Raw genomic sequence first — 15,814 nt, forward strand, 5'->3', positions numbered from 1 at the left:
CATGAAAGACTTCTATGAATTTTCATGTGAAACAGAAGCGTTTTGATAGAAAAGTGGCACTTAATTTGTAACATTACCTAATTTAAAGTACTACTCAGCCAGCACTGCAGAGATTACACTGATTTTAATACACAAGTGTGTGTGAATTTTCCAGGTTGTGTTGTAGTGCACACCCACCAGGCTCAGTGGCCACAGCTGATGTGAGGGACTGTGCCTTCAGCATGGAAATAAGATTGATGCACATTGAATACTAGAAACTAAACAGCCTATAATACAATTTTCACTACTTCAGACTGCTCAAGTGTTGCCTGCAACTTCTCGGTAGGTCTGTAATCAGGCACTGAGCCGACACAGCAGAATGGCTTTGTACAAAACAGAATGGCTTTGTGGCATGTCTCTGAACACAGCAGACTTACCCACTTTGTTTCTAGTAATCACAGCTGATATTGGTGGCATTGCTGCTGAGGGAAAGCCACCCAAACACACACAGCTGCAGGAAATGCTGAACGCAGCTCGGGATGAAATGGGGAAAACAAAAAGAGCCATTTGCAGCTCTGAAATCTTTAATGTGGTCTACAGCCTGATTTGAAGTAGTGGCTTCATTCCTCTCCCTTACCCACAGACCCCAGGCTCAGATGAGGAAAAACATGGTTTAGGGCAAATTATTTTTGTTATTTATTGTGGTAACTACCTGTTACTCCCGCTGGGAGGACCTGTCAACTCTCCAGACCTCAGTGGTACAAAAGGACTGGCTGGGGCTCCCCAGCGTATCTCAGAACTGTATAAACCAAACAAACCTGAAAGGTATGTCTGGTCTCAGTTAATAGAAAAATGACAGAAAATAGAGCTTGGGAGGACCACAAGCAGCTCCATAATGATTCAGCACGAATAGCTGCAGCCTAAAGATATCGCAGTCATGACCTAATTAGTTCTGAGCTTGCTAATTCTAAGAGACTTTAAACTGAATTATTGAGCTATAAAGAGCAGAATTGCAGCCTATCTCCACCAAGCAGCTCCCTTTTTTTTCAAACCTCCATCTTTTAAAAGGCCTGCCAACCTCTGAAAACCAGTTATATCAGAATAAAAGGTAGGAATGATGCCCCCAGGAGTGCTAGTGAGCACAGCATGCACACCTTTCACAGAGTCAGGGTTGTTCCTTGTATCAGCTTGAGTAAACAAGAGGGTTTTTTAACATAACCATGTAAGCAAACTATACCAACAAATTCAAAATATCACAGAGAATGCCACGGTAATCTCAAGTATGCCATTATTATGGCACTACAAGAGTACAAGAAGAGGAAGAAAATGAAGTACAACTGCAAAACAAACAACAAAGAAATGCAGGAGAAAATTACTGTCAGAGGATGAAGCATTTAGTATTAATAGGTCATATTTTCTCCCACTTGCTTCTGACCAAAGCAAGGTCTTCTGTGCTCTTTTCCAGCGGTGCCTGCAGAACTGTGATGCATTTGCCACAGTCAGGCTCCTTGGAGCTCTTCAGGGTGGGAACACAGCAAAGCAAAAGGCAGGAGGGGATCACAGGGACTGACCCAGAACAGCAAAAGGCAGGAGGGGATCACAGGGACTGACCCAGCACCCTGCCCCACAGACATCCCAGACCTCTCAGCAACCCCAGGCTAAACCTCCATCTCAGAGCAGAGGCTGCAGCAGCCTCTGGAGCAGAACACACAGAGTCAGGAACACCACGATTTTGTCACTGTGGCAAAGGATTATCCCACATTTTCCAGGAGCACATCTGGGAGCACGGCTCCCTCACTCACAGACCTGGCTGGTGATGCACCGTGACAGGGAACTGCTCTGGAGACAGAACATTGCACAACAACACTCCACGCCAGTGGTACTGATTGGATGCCAATTATGTATCATTAATATTGTGTTTGGATAGTAAGTCGGGCAGACTCAACTAAAATAACACAGCTTGTTTTACTAAGTCTTTGTGTAAATAGAGCCATTGTACTGTTCATATTCCATACTTATTGCTTCTCCCTATGGGTCAGATTCTGCTTTTCCTCTACTCAGTAGAAACCAATTTCATAAGTTTTTCATTAGTTTCACAATGTACATTTCACAACGTACAATAGTCACAAATTTGACCTTTCTCCAGCCATTTTCTCCAAAACATCTCTCATTCTCTGTGAGATACAACCATTCGTTCATCACTTTCCTTGAAGGTAGAATAGAAAAGATATACATCATATGTCATATATCATTTACTTCCAAATATACAAAATCCTTCCCCAACTCCTAAATTTAATGCTAGGACACATCAAGGATCCAGAAGGACTAGGTATGCTGTTGTGGTCTATCAAGGAGCAAATGGAGTCCAAAGTCAGTGTAAGTTGTAGATATGTGATATACCAACCAACTTTGTACCTGAACAATTAGACACCAATGGAAAATGAAATCCAAATAAATTTAAATTAGGAAGCCGCTCAGTAGTCGCTATAATCAAACCAAGGGGTTTCTCATACATTCCTAAAAAATCAACATGCATGGAAATCGAAGGTCTGTACTGACCACTTATTCCAAATCTTGACTGAGAAATGAGCATGGCTGGCTTTTTGGAGAAAAGACCTTTATTTACACAGGTCAGTTGGCTGGATCAGCCAACCAGCACAGAACGTATCTTTTGACCAGGACACCTACCTGTGCAGATCTCAGTAAGCAGTGCCAACAGACAGTTAAGGAAGTGTGCATTATTCTTGCAGAATTCCAAAAAGGAACAAGGGACACAGTGTAAAGAAATCTAATATCAACTGACTCCAATCACGTCATTTGCACACTCAATAACCGTGAAGAACTAAACAAATATTTCAAAAATATGTGTTGAACAGACACAGGAGAAATAAACAAACACTGGAGAAACAGTTTGTGATTGTCTTAAAGCCTCCAGGGCGTTCCTGAACATGCACCCACCTGGTGATTTGGTAACTGCTCGTTCCTGTGCACTGTTGTGGCAATAGGTGATTAACTTCTCACTGCCTGGGCCTTCCAAAGTGAAACTTTGCTTCAAGGGCTCTGATGGTGGAAATGATGGTGACTGACCACAGAGCAAGATCCTCAAAATTGGGAACCAAGGGACAGCTCTTGGGAATGAATGGGACTTGGCAAGAGTAATATTTTTAGCTGTGATATAAAATTAGACCCCAGAAAAAATGATGAAAGAGAGTAACAGGAGAGGTTAAATTTAAATGCATCTAAAAAGAAGAAACTTTCAGCACTCATTTATGGCTACTGGATGGCAAAGCATAGGATACATCAGTACATATTACACAACAATTTTTTCCTCTAAATACTCAGCTGTGTGCAACTGGAATTACACTTCTTTCCTGACACACCATCCTGAACATCATCCCAAGTAGACATTAAAAAAAGTCTTCTATCTAAAGTTTAGTCAAAAGCATGCTACATTTGTCTCCTCTATGCTGTATCACAAGATTTATTCCAGGAGCCTACAGAGCACTGGAGAAATCTGTCTTTAAATATGTTTTAATTTTGTTTGATAGACATAATCCTCTTGCACTGTTGTGTTGTAATGCACAAATGTGAGTAGTGAAGCAGGAGGAGGCTCTTCCCATTAGGAAACATGGCACAAAATTCAGCTGAAAAAAATTAGGCAGACAGCATAGTCAAACCCCATATTCAAGGGACAAACAAAACCAAGGAATGGAAAAGGTTAAAATGAAGTTAAAATTTAGCAGGAAAATTCAGCATCTCCACCTTTAGGACATGTGCTAAATATATATGAAATTCAAAAGCAATTTTTAATTTTTTTAATTAACTGTGGGGGGAATTTTTTTTTAATTATTTTTTTTAGAGTAAAAGCATTTATTAAAAAATCCCAGACTCAGCAAAAAACATCCATCTGGATCCCATGCTGCACAAGACTGGATGTTTATGGTTGGGAAGGTTTGCACAAAACAGAAGCCTGTACCAGACAGCAACTGCATTCATGAACTGGCCTTCTCAAATTAGACATTTGCTTCTAATCACAATTGCCAAGCTGTAATAAGAGCAGGAAAATAAGAGTTTTTAAACAATGCAGTATGGCCATGTAAAAATGTTCTTTTACCTATAGAATCTTGCCTTCAAATCCTCCCAGGTAAGGAAAAGGAACAAAGACACTGTACAGACAAACTCTTTTCTAGCTGCCTCTCAGAGTAACAGTTGTTTAATTTTTCTGCCATGCAAGTAATTTTTAAATCCATGCCTCTGTTTCCCAAGTTGTGACATTCTCACATAACATTTGGGGGTTTGTTATCTCTGTGCTCTCATGTGCTGAAAAGTTCAGAGTTAGACTTGAACAACAGAGGGAAAGTCCAAGAGCAGCAAGCTCCATCCACACCCAGCAAGAACAGGACACAGCAGTGAATGGAGCTCTTTCATGGCCATGAAGAAATGCAGATCAATTAAAAGAAATGGTAACTTCAAACTGAGCTCCACTTTTTCCTTGCACCTCTCTTGCAATGAAAAGAACAAGTGTAGCTCGGGACCTTGACATTCTGTCTCCCTCTAGGAAGGAAAAAAAAAAAAAAGGGCACAAAATTATGTAAAAGGAATTCAAATATGAGGTTCTGGACTGAGAAAAATCATGGTGATACTTCCCCAGAAAGGCACTTGTAGTAGAGGACAAGCCAGACTGCAGATCGTTTGCTTTGCCTTGTGTTGTTTACTTCCATGGCTTGGTTGGGAGGATTCATTCCACCAGGCAGCTTCTCAGAGACACCTGAGGAAAGAGGAACAACTTCCTTGAACATGGAACAGTTGTAAACTAACATATAGTAGCCAAGCACAGCAGTAACACAGTAATAACTATCTGCTTCCCCGTCCCAGTTACTGCATTCCTGAGGGCAAGCAAAATAACTTACATCTGATGGAGTTCTGAAGGCTGAATGCGAATCATGCCCTGTCTCTTGAGTGTCCTGACTCATCTTCATTGTGAACTAAACAATGTTATTTATTTATTGCCCATCACTGTAGCATCTGGGTGCCAGCTTACCATCAGTACTCAGGCAGGCAGAGCAGCAGAGCACGGGCTCTAGACTATGTCAGATAGCTGTTAGATGTCATTGTTGTTAGCACCAGCTTTTTTTTTTTTGCTTTGCTTTGTCTTTTCCTTCTGCTGCTGTCACTCTGGCAGCTGCAATAAGTGGCTGAATTTGTCATTGCTTTCCCATTGTTTGATACTCTGGATGAAGGCAGTGACTGTGCAGAGCTGAGAGCCCAGCCTTGCAGATAAGCAGCAGGCAAGAGGGAAAATGGTATGGGATTTGTTGGTAACACAGCTCCAAATGCTGTCTGTGTAATCAGCTACCATTTTTATATTGATGGAAAGCCAGTTTCTGTTTTCTTTTTGTTTCTAGGGGTATCATTCACGTGTATTTTCATGGGAACTGAGCTTTCAGGCAGTGATTTCCAATGCATTTACCTTTCACCAGGTAATTCCACTCTGCATTAAATCATTCACACTATTATAGGAGTAGTTAGAGAGCTCCTTTTTCTTTAAACAAATCCTTCTGCATTTCCTTGGGCAGTGCTCTTCTCCTATGCAAACAAAGAAAACCATGAAGAGAACATTTTACTTACTAAAAAATAGGCAACACAGCATACCAAGAACAGATTTCAGGACTTTTTCCCAACGTAACATCTTATTAGTTCTTATTCTTTGGATTTAAGCTTCTCAGCCTTCTTATTTCAAGTCAATTGAGATACATACTTCAATGTAGAGATGTCTTTAAAAACCGTGCTAAGCATCTGAAAAAGAAAAAGAAAAACAAAAAAACAGGCAGCAGAGGACAATAGGAATAATACAGTCATTTAGGTTGGAAAAGACCTTTAAGATCATTGAGTTCAACCTTTAACCCAGTCCTGCCACATTCACCCCTAAAACACGTCCCAAGTGTACGATCTACACATCGTACAAAAACGTCCCGGGATGGTGACAAAACCACTTCCTCAGGCAGCCTCCTCCAGTGCTTGACGACCCTTTTGGTGAAGAAATGTTTCCCAATATCCAGTCTGAACCTCCTCTGGCACAACTTGAGGCCGTTGCCTCTTGTCCTATTGCTTGTAACTTGGGAGAAGAGACCGACCCTCCCTTGCTACAACCCCTTTTCAGGTCGTCGTAGAAAGGGATAAGGTGGCTTTAATCCCCTCATCCTTTACAACATTTCTAATATTTCTTGCTTTTGGCGACTCTGAGACTTTATAACTTCACCAACACTCAGTAGCTCGTATTCTTGGGGTATCTGAATTTTTGAGTGCTCTGCATGAACAGTTGTAATTTGTTTCCAGAACTGCTAAATCCTGCTGAGTTTAATGGAAATTCGTTAAATATCACATTCACACATGTCAACAGACACCGTACTTAGTCACACATATGCACATTAAAAAAACTCAATACACTTCAGACTGGAGGAGACTCAAAAAATTTGGACATAAAGTCATCCAGTCCTTAGGAGAGATGCTGACAACCCACAAATATGAGGTCACTGGAAATGGTGGATATGCAAGTAATTATTTCCCACACAGAAAATGCAAGAAATCTTACAGACTATTCTCTGTGATTTTGAAGCCTGGAAATCAAGCAACTATTTAAAACTGTTGAGCAAAACCAAAATTTCAACAACAAAAGAAAGAATTCTATGAGACTCACAGTGTGAATTTTTTGCATTTTTTTCTTTTCATTTTCTTTTCTCCTTACTTACTTGCTTTAAACAGTACAGCTCCCATTCTCATATGTTTTAATACAAAAACCTAAGAGCCAATGGGTTATTCTAGTTATCTGAGTTAAAAGCTTTTAAAAGGGCACCCAGAAAAATCACAGTTGGAGGAGCCCTGAAATTGCTGTGGAGAAATGGCAGCAATCTGAAAAGGGGTTGCATTGGCAGATAGCTCCATTAAATCTCTCTATTCCCCCATGAATACATCATTGTTTAATTCCTCCCACAGAGGGAAGTACAGGGGCCCAGATGTAGGATTTATTTGTTTTAAAAATGATTTCTGCCTGTTTTTAATTACTTTAGCACACAAATTGTACTATCACCTGGATAAAGCATCACCCTATCTGTTGGTCTTAAAGGCAACATAGGGATAGAGATTTCTCAAGAATACAGTAGTTATACAGTCTCTTCCATCCTTTCATCAATGTGTGTCACACAAAGTACATAGAGAGCACAGGAAATATGTACAAATCCAAAAGAACCTTCTGGCTTACAACCAACTGTTTCACACAGTGAGTCCTCACTTATTTTCAGGCACCAAAGCAAGGGGTACCACTGTGACCCTAATGCAAGAATTTACACAGTCAATTTCTTTGCAGCCTTTTAGCTATGTTTCAATGTCTCCTAACAGACATATGCCCAATAAAATAAATAATAAAAAAAAAAAAGTAATTTTCCAATCAGGTGAAACTTTCTAAAGTATTCTAAGAAGAGATAAAGGGGTAAAACAATTGTATTATTTTGCAGAATAACATTTTAATGTTTGGGGTTGATCTAAAATTTTCTGTTTCATTTTCATCTATTTGCACTTGGTAATAAATTCCATTCCTATTAGCCAATGAAAACAAATCTAGAATTTCCATTTTTTAACTGTTAAAAAGGTGACAAGCATCTACATTTCAAACTGTGAACACCACTGGATTTTTAACTGCGTGTAAATAAATGCAAAAATATCTCATTTTCCGCAGCTTTGAGTGGAGTGTGTGTTTGTGGGACTGCACGGGTGCAGTAAGTGCGTGCAGAGATGATCAGAGTTAAACAGCTCTGTGGTAAGGGGTTCAATTCCTCACTGAAGAAGTGTGATGTAAGTTGGGCTGTATGGGCCACATGTACCCACAGCTTGGCTCAAAGCACTCCTCCTGCTCAGGCACTGTTTGTACCGAAACATAATTAGTTTGTTATTTATTGCTCATCTTCTAAACACCGTGTGTCTGCTGCAGAGTTATGCCCTCTGCACTCAGTGTTCTCTTATCTGCTGTGCTCTTGTTCCTTATTACCGAGTCCTGAGCACTCTATTCCATCTGTCAACACTAAATATTATTTGTTATGTAAACCATAAAAGCAGGTTCAGTCCTTTCTGCGTTCCTTGCCTGTATTCACCTCGTGAGCTGTGGTTTCGCTCAGAAGTGAATTACTGCTGAATAGGTTAGTGGTTTGTGCTAGAGTACCTATAAATATATATTTAGCTATATACCTGCACTATATAAATACATAGTACCTACCTTTCAGGGCATCTGGATGGATATTTAAGTAGGTAATTTGCAAACATACCCGATGATAAGTTATCTAAGATAAATGCTTCTTTTAAAAAGGAATTTAAAGAAAGGGTATTTAAATGAAAAAAAAAATAATATAAACAGGCTAGTTAAATTTTAGCCATTAGTGGACAAATAAAATAAATTAAGCATATGGTGCTGGAAGTGTTTTATCCATAGAATTTTAGTATTTTACGTAAAATATCATGTTATTACAGGATGACACTTTAAATTGTTTAGAAAGTTTAAATTTTTTTTTTAAATCACTATTTTCAAAATTATTATTCTTTATCTTGCTTTTCTGTGAAAAAGACAAGTTTGACATGGTAACACATTAAAAACTTGATCAAGGACAGTAATGTAAAGGAAACCATGCTTAGGAGTTTGTACTTCTTCTTTATCTTTAATACTGTGGATTTGAAGGTGCCAGATCACCTAAAACAAAACCTCAGCAAACAAAATAGAGTAGTGGGTATAGAACAAAAAGTAATACAGGGTCACATTTCCACTTGATTTATTCAAACCATCTTTAAAAGCCACTTGACTTCCAGTTAACAAGAGTAGGCAGAATATGGTCACTTAATGGAACAGAAACTAAGCAGGTTAGCATTGGCAATACTTGGTGGTGAAACCAAGTCATGAAATAGGTCCTTATTAAGTATTCTTAAAGAAGAGCAGTGGAAAAACAGGCAGCTTAACAACCATGCAAATGTTGCCAGAGAGAACCCAGACAAAAATTTCAATAGTCCATCATCAGCCTTTATATTACAAGGACTGTGTTATCTAGGAAATGTAGTGAGTACTAGAAACAAACAGTAAGTAAAGGTATATATCCCTATAAAAGAAACAGTAAGTAAAGGTATATAACTCTATAAAAGACTGTTCTGCAGCATCTGTTTGGACATCTGCAAATAAAAGTCAAACAGTCGTGAAAAGTTGCCACAAGGATATTTCTGAAGTTTGCCTGGAGCTGGTTCCTCAGTAATTGAGGTGATTAAGGCAACTGAGAAAGCAATTAAAAAAAAGGTAATAAATGCATTTAGGAAGTGCATTAAAATTAAAATGATTCATTAAAAACCTGAGGCTTCTCAGTACGTTTCCTAATTCAGTCAGAAGCATTTATAATAAAAGGCCACCTTCTGCATCACCATTCCCTGGCAGTTAAAGGTTGCAAATAACACTGGGGTTGTGTTGCCCATCCTCTGCTTCCTTTTCCATTATTTCAGTTTGAGCACACAAGTCATTACTAGTGCACTAATAATGAAAAGATGCCTCTAAATTGCAGTATGTTTCCCTTCAATAGAAAAATTCCAACCTCAGCTGGAGCAAAGCACATACAAAGGGCAGCTGCCCCACAGATGGGGATGATGCAATGGGGACAAAACCAATCCTCACCAGCCAGTCAGCACATCTGGCTCTTACACATACTTAGTAGTTACTAATTTGAGGGGATTTTCTAACTCTGATGAAAAGAGAGCTCCAGCACTGAGCAGGCTCCCCCCCAAACACAATTCTGCCCAAGCTTTGTGTGCTAATCTTCCTCCCCTGCTGTGTCACAGCACCTGAGTTGCTCTGGGGTCAGTGGTCTGGGGTCAGTTGTCCTGCTGATGGAATCTGCTGCACTGCCCCACCCAGCCCTTCCTCAGCCTGGTGCTGCCCCAGCCCACCCAGCTGCTTCTCCAGATTCTGGAGCTGCCTTGTCACAAGTGAGTACAGCAAACCACTGCTGACCACTGCAGTGGCCAGAGAACTGGACACAGCCAAGCCGAACATGAGCCAGAGTGTGCCCAGGTGGCCAAGAAGGCCAATGGATCCTGGCCTGGATCAGGAACAGTGTGGCCAGCAGGTCCAAGGAGGTGACTCTTCCCCTGGACTCAGCACTGGTGAGGCCACCCCTGGAGTGCTGTGTCCAGTTCTGGGCCCTCAGCTCAGGAAGGACATGGAGGGGCTGGAGCAGGTCCAGAGGAGAGCAACAAGGCTGGGGAAGGGACTGGAGCACAAGTGCTGTGAGGAGAGGCTGAGGGAGCTGGGGCTGTTCAGCCTGGAGAAGAGGAGGCTCAGGGGAGACCTCCTCACTCTCTGCAGCTCCCTGACAGGAGGGGGGAGCCAGGGGGGGTTGGTCTCTTTTCCCAGGTAATGATCAGCAAGACAAGAGGGCTGGGTCTTCAGCTGTGCCAGGAGAGGTTTAGGTTGGATATCAGGAAGAATTTCTTTCCAGAGAGGGTGCTCAGCCATTGGAATGGGCTGCCCAGGGAAGTGGGGGATTCTCCATCCCTGGAGGTGTTTAAGGTCAGACTGGATGTGGCATCAGTGCCATGGGCTGGGAACCACAGCGGGGTTGGATCAAGGGTTGGACTTGATGATGTCTGAGGTCCCTTCCAACTGAGCTGATTCTGTGATTCTGTGAATATACCTGAGGCACCTGCAAAGATACCTGCACGCAGGGAAGGGTAAATCTGCCATGGAGGATCCAGAGCAGGACCTGTACTAGCACTGTTCTGTGCCTCCCAGCTCCCAGCACTACTGGGACCAGTATTGTTCCTCTGACAGGATGCCTACAGCATTATACTGCACTGTTGGCCACTCTCAACCCACAGACTTCTCTCCCATAACTACCAACTTCCAGCCAAACATTTCCATTTGGACAGACCTTAAGAAGGAATTAAATCCAGACATTATGCAGGATGAACAATTACAGATTTCTTGGCTATTCACACTATTCTGCATCCAGGAATTCTCTGCAGGAATGGACAATTTAAACCAGTGTTTCATGAATAACACTGAATACAACAAGGAAAGTAAAAACAAAACCACAAGATGGACAGAAATCCTTTGCTAGCCCAAAAATGCACATGTCCCAAGCTGACTGGTTACAGTTTCTTTTTCTTAGCTTCTGGTATTTCATTAAATGACAGACATCACTCTTTTTGTGTTAAAAGCAGGATTGTCATCAAGAGAAGACACCGTGGATTCATTCTTTTAATCAGTTCTGGACAGAGTGCGTTTCTGTAGCATGTTCTAACAGCTTTGAGTACAGCTGGGTAAGCACCAGGATGCTTGCTAATGAAAACTAATTTCATACAGTATTCTGTACTTACAGCATCATTTCACTTGGAGAAAATATTTTCCATGAAGATATCAGCATCTACAGAATGTTTTCAAACACGATATCAGCAACTGCATTTCAGTGGTCTCTGATGGGATTGAGGTTTTTCTTTCTTGACTTGAAAAGATATAATCTCTCCTAGCTTTCAGTGCTGGACTAATATGCTAATCTAATCAAGAATTCACAGTGAGACACCAAATGAAAGAAGCTATTTTTCTATTCCCAGAAAGGACTGAGTATGAGGCAAAAGCAGATATAGAAAAAAATTTAGGTGGGACATACAGCAGGAGAATTGATATGAATTTTTTTTAAAAAAGGGAGAATAGACTATACTTTCACAAAGAGGGAGAATAATTCATCTTCTCATTTATTCTTTGCTAACAATGAGGGTAATCAAACTAATAACTACACGTTTTTAGTAGAAACAAAGAACAGGAATTGTGTGCAAAACGGACAGTGTCCTGGAGACTTTTGTATGAGTAACAGCATTAAAAAAAAAACCATTGCCCAAGTCTGTGGTTGCAAAGCAGACTTCCAAAATGCAAATAATAATATGGACCTGGAGCAATGATTAAGACCAGTTCCCCATAGCAGCCTTAGCTGAGAAATTGTTTCTTTCTTACTGAGTAAAAATACATAAAAGGGAAGGAACCACCCCTTGGTCTTTGTCTGTCTTGCCTGCTGTGGCAAAAATCCCCTAGTGGGGTCATGAGTAAGCAGAGCTCAGTTTGTTTGGAGCAGGAGAATACAGTTTGTTTTATCACTTCAAAGTTGACCCACGGTCAAAGCAGTATTGGTTTTGTCCCTATTGCATTGTCCCTATTTATATGTTCATGGTGAGACTAGGACTAGGGATCAGGTGGCCTAATTCCTCAGATCAAAAAGGCATCACCCTTTTAATTCAGTTGGTGAATGGTACCTTTCATCACAGTAAAGTTTGTGTCTGTATTTGCTTGAAACAATAAGTGAATAACATAGTTTTAATCATATTTCAAAATGGCAGAAATAGGATGGACTGCTATGATGATTATGGAAAAAAGCCACTGACTGAATCTTCAATCATTATATCAGAAATGGGCATCACACAATCATTCCAAACTATCAGTATAAAACCCACACAGCAATTCAAGCCATGTAAAATCACAGGAACAAACAATAGATCATACACCATATAAAAATATTCAAACCATTATATTGACTTCACCACTAGTCAGAAAAACACAGAGTAAGCAATTCTAAGAAAGCCAGCTAACTGTCAGCTCCCTGAAGATGTAGCCACAGACAATCAGTGTGTGCTGGCAGCTCTCAGCCAAAGCTCTCCAAGAGTAATGAACACATAACCTTGGTACTGACACATGACAACACAGGGGTTACCACATCTCTGCTCTGATTTTGTAAGCCATGCTAATTAGATGTACAGAGAGCCTTTTTACCTCACACCATTGTTTTACTGGGTGGACAGCTCAGATTGTCTGTGGTCACACTGCCTGGAACAATCACACCATCAGGTACTCCTTCCTTTTTGTCTCTAAACATATCCCAAGTACACTCCTGGTGCTGTTACCACAACCACGAGGAGAACAGCACTGGCAGTGTGAGTAAGGACAGTGGAAAATAACCAAGTTGTTTACTGGTCTATCTCAACAAGGACTTGTTGGCTCCTGTTTTGGTTGTAAAAAAGAACTGCCTGATCCAAACATGACTTGTAGTGATTTTATTTTACACACGAGCTGCCTGTGCCAGCAAATCCAAGAGGTTTGAAAAGCCCAACCAGAAGCACCATCTGACCAGAGCAGCTTAGTCCTTCTGGACAACTTAACTTCACAACACTTGGCACAAAGATCAAAAAAAAAAAAAAGATAAGGGTTTTACTTGCCACATTTTGGTCATATTAACATGTCTTTTAAGCAACAGACTCGGCTTCCACCTGCAAACGCTGATCTGGAAATGGAACAGGTGTAGTTTTATCACTTTACAATGTCTCTGGGAGAAGGATGGTAACAGAGCCATTTGTTTTGCACAGATGCCACCTCCTGTAACAGAAGGACAATGATGGGATGGCAACCACGAGGCTCATATATGCTCCATGAAGTCCATTAACAGCTAAGCAGTGACCAGCACAGGCATCTCTGGGAGGTGCTGCACTATTTTCTGGAATGGGCCCCAACATCTACACAGTTTTATAGCAAATAGAGCTACATATAAACTGTGGAGTGAATTCAACAGCTGAGAGCACTGTCCTTCAGCTTTCTAGCAATATCATTCAGCATTTCTCACTCTGGGTGATGTGGTTTAGTGGTTTAGGGGTTACAGTGATGGTTGGACTTGATGATCTTAAAGGTCTCTTCCAATCCTGATGATTCCACGATTCCCTCCTCCCCTTTGCATTTGATTCTTTTCATCTCTGGACAATTTGCCTGTCTAGGTACAGATTACAGATCAGATTACGTCTCACTTCCCCAGAAGTTTATCATCCCTTATCTGAAGCAAAGTATTAATCTCTTATTCAAACTAACAAATATTTCTTTTAGCCTTTAATTCCTTTGATACCTGAAAATGATACAGTCATATAACACAGTGCCCACCTTTCCCAAATAAAGGTGAAGTTGTTCTCTGAAAAGAAATGCTGCAAAACTGTGCAACTTTCAATAATGCAGAGATTTGAAATTGCGAGATAAGGACACCAGATTAAGCTATAAATTACTACACAGCCTCAGTAAATTGTAGAGTTCAGATCTATACACAAAAAACCCTAAGTAATTTGGAAAACAAAACAAACCAAAATAAACAAACAAAGGACCTCAGTACCCAGGTCCAGGTTAGTTTCACTATTTCTGTAACCCTGAAAGATCTTTTCAACAACTGTGATCTGACTTTGGAAATGATTTTTTTTAGAAGTCCACCTTCTTGCTTCATTAGAGACATTTTGACACAGTTCATACCAATATATATAGAGCAGTCTCATGGCATATGAGGCATTCAAGCCAGCATTTAAGTCTCCAACCAAAATCCCTGTGTTCCAAACGGATTAAAATATATCACGATGCAAAGTGCTTTAAATGAAATTGTATTGAATGTTCTCCAGTTATCAGCATTTTTATAAGCATCTTGTTTGTGTCTGCTGAAACCCCTTCAGTGTAGACCATATCCTGTAGCCAGGTAACTCCACGTGAAATTCCAATTAGAAAACAAAAAAATAAAATTTAAAAAGACCAGAAAATTAAATTCTGGCAGACCGAGGACAGAAGCTGTGGGGACTCTGTGGAAAGTTTTCGACCAGCTGCTTCCTTTCTCAGACCAAGGAAGTTCCAAATCTCCATTTCCTGTTGTCAGTGGATCACTCCTGCCATTATTCCAGTGAACATCCCCTACATGACTGTTGGAAATCGCATGTGCCAGGTTTCCTAAGGAATTCCCGAAGCCTCATTCTCATTTCTTCCTCCATCCCTCCCTTTTTTCCACACAGTAAGGGAAGTGCTTTGCCTCTTTGGAGCTATGATTCATATATAAATTATTGCACATCGCAATAACTTTTTTTTTCCCCTCTTTTCTAAATACAGTGGCTCCTTGCAGCCACACTCAGAATACACCTCCTCACTGTTCTAAAACACTGGGCTCTGATGGGTTTTCACTACATCCTCCTATTTCTTCCCTTTGCCATCAAGTCTATTAATGATTCAACAAAGATTTCTGTGGCATTCCTTGAATTGCATCCTCTCATCTTTCTTCTTCAAAACTGTGCAAATTTGAGACTCTACGTTTTCCCCTGTTTGACACCTTTGATGCCTTGGACAACAGAAAAAAATCCTATGTGGAAGGTTTGCCACCACTTGTCTTTCATGGCTTGATCTCCTCTTTCATCTTTTCCTTTTTTTTCCCCATCAATTCCTCTTCCCATGAATCTTTCTTATTTCAGACCCTTTTCATGTGAGGTCTGGACAAATAATTCAAACTCCTAGCTGGTGTCTTCTCTTCCTGCCTTCTGTCCTGTCCCCATCCCAATTCTGCACTGACAGCAGAATAAAGCTCCTAGGTAACATGCTAACATTAAGAATATAATTTAAAGTCATTAAAAGGCTTTGGTTGGCTTTCTTCCCAGTTTTTAACAGTAAATCGACACATTTTAATTATGAAAATTATGTATTTCCTTTTTTTAAGATAATTGCTTGGCTGAAATATAACCATAGCCATAAGGATATTAACACAGAAATCTGACTGTGCACAACAATTCACAAAATTGTCATACTATAAAAAATGCAGTGGATGAATAATACAAGAAATTCTAGTATCTTCTGTATGGTAACACAGCTACTTTGATAATTGGGTATTAGAAGTATATTATATTACACATCTTTATTTTTCTTTCTAAACACTATTTTTATTCTGAACTGCTTTAGACTACAAAATGAAGACCAGCACCATATTAAGAT

Source organism: Manacus candei, unplaced genomic scaffold (assembly GCF_025592945.1).
Source record: "Manacus candei isolate 608988 ecotype Guabito, Panama unplaced genomic scaffold, ASM2559294v1 h1tg000044l, whole genome shotgun sequence".
Lineage (NCBI taxonomy): Eukaryota > Metazoa > Chordata > Aves > Passeriformes > Pipridae > Manacus > Manacus candei.